This window comes from Mesoplodon mirus (genome assembly GCF_964341445.2).
Source record: "Mesoplodon mirus genome assembly, chromosome: 19".
NCBI lineage: Eukaryota > Metazoa > Chordata > Mammalia > Artiodactyla > Ziphiidae > Mesoplodon > Mesoplodon mirus.
Window position 1 is genome coordinate 60,553,597 of NC_138995.1, and position 1,930 is coordinate 60,555,526.

The window sequence follows — 1,930 nt, forward strand, 5'->3', positions numbered from 1 at the left end:
ACATGAACTGAAAGGAAAGAGGAGTGTCTTCTTAATAGCAGATAAAGTTCAAAGAAAATAAAATTACCAAGGGTAACAGCAAATGACATAATGAAAAAAAGGGCCAATCTACCGTGAAGACCACACAATCCTAAGTGTATATGCACAAAAGAACAGCAGCAAAATTTGTGAAGCAACAACTGATAGAACTGAAAGGATCAATACACAAATCCACAATTATACCTTGAGATTTTGATACATCTCTCCCAGTAATTGACAGAACAAGGACAAAGGAAATCACCTTACATGGATGAACTCCACACCACTGTCAGATCAGGGGATAGAATCAAGAATTTTAGGACAACATTAAAAAACAGCAGATTACACGTTATTTTCAAAAATATGTCAGGACACATAAATCACAGCAATATGTTTTTGGATGCATCGCCAGTAGCCAACTCCCACACTGAGGTGTGTTTTAGAACAGGCTGGTTGACATGAAATCTCATAGGCATTTTTCCAATTATATCTGAGTCAAAATCCTGAGGATGATTCGTAGCTCCCATCACTATGACCTGGCACCTGTGATCAGTACCCAGTCCATCCCAAAGACTCATCAACTGAGCTTTCATCATGGCTGTAGCTTCACGGTCAGAACTTGAACGTTTTTGTAGAAAGGAGTCAATTTCATCTATAAAGATGATGGAAGACTGTGGCTTCATGGCAGGGAGAAAAGAGCAGCAGCTAGTTTCTGAGATTCTCCATACCACTTACTGGTCAGCGTTGAAGGCTGAAGGTTAAGAAAACAACAACTTGCTTTTTTGGCTGTAGCCTTGGTAATCAATGTTCTACCACAGCATGGAGGCATATAGAGAAAAACACCTTTTGGAGGCTGCAGAAGCTTGGAATTTTCAAAGAAATTTTTTTTTTTTTTTTTTTTTTTTTTTTTTTTTTTTTGTGGTACGCGGGCCTCTCACTGTTGTGGCCTCTCCCGTTGCGGAGCACAGGCTCCAGACGCGCAGGCTCAGCGGCCATGGCCCACGGTTCCAGCCGCTCCACGGCATGTGGGATCCTCCCGGACCGGGGCACGAACCCGCGTCCCCTGCATCGGCAGGCGGACTCTCAACCACTGCACCACCAGGGAAGCCCCAAATGTTTCTTTTTGATAGGTAAGATGACTGTATCTTTCAGATCCGTAATGACATCATTTAAACCTCCTATATCACTCCAAGTAACGTACGTGTTCAGACGGTCTAGTTGATGAACAGCAATACCCATTTCATATTCTGAAAGCTTCACATTTTTCACGCCAATTGGCTTCATTAATTTTTCTATTTCAGAGCTTTTGCTTTCTGATTGGATGAATTGCATCCAATATCCATTTGATTGTAAAGTATGTTATTGTATCAAATATCATCAAACAGAAAATTAAACCAATATCATTCCGACTCAGGGGACGAGAAAAGGCTTCAGCATGTTCCATCTTGATTGTTAACAGTCGCATAAAGAGCAGGCAATTGTTACCACCACCATTCTCTGCGAAAGGGTGCCTAGGCTTGAAAAGCCACATCCATTTTTGCACTAGGTCGTACCAGTGCCTGTGCAACAATCAGATCTGGCTCATTCTGGCCACCTTCACCTAGGACCCTGGTCCTGCGGTCACCCAGGACAACCCCATGCCCCTGCAACAAGCCAGCTACCTAAACTTTCCCTGGAAATGGCCTAACTCACAGGGGCAGCACTAACAGAGACCTAAGGGCCTAGGCCAGGTGGACACCAAGGTGAGGACTGGGACACCCTTGGAGGTTAATCCAATGGATACCAAGGGCTGCAGGAAGCTGGGGGGTGGCACTAAGGTGGGGTGTGAGAGGAAAGGGAGGTGACCTTTCCAGCTTGGCTTCCCAGATCCGATCTAGTCTGCAAAGGACCTCAGCTGGACCCTTCACCCCTC

At 44.6% G+C, this 1,930-nt stretch overlaps 1 pseudogene across 1 annotated transcript; it reads right to left on the reverse strand.

Moving 5' to 3' along the window:
- Positions 1-371: 371 nt before the first annotated feature.
- LOC309794964 (outer mitochondrial transmembrane helix translocase-like) lies at positions 372-1,468 on the reverse strand (annotated as a pseudogene). The gene is made up of 2 exons: positions 1,118-1,468; positions 372-896 (listed from the first exon to the last, which is right to left on the reverse strand). The product of its transcript is annotated as an outer mitochondrial transmembrane helix translocase-like (transcript).
- Positions 1,469-1,930: the final 462 nt, after the last annotated feature.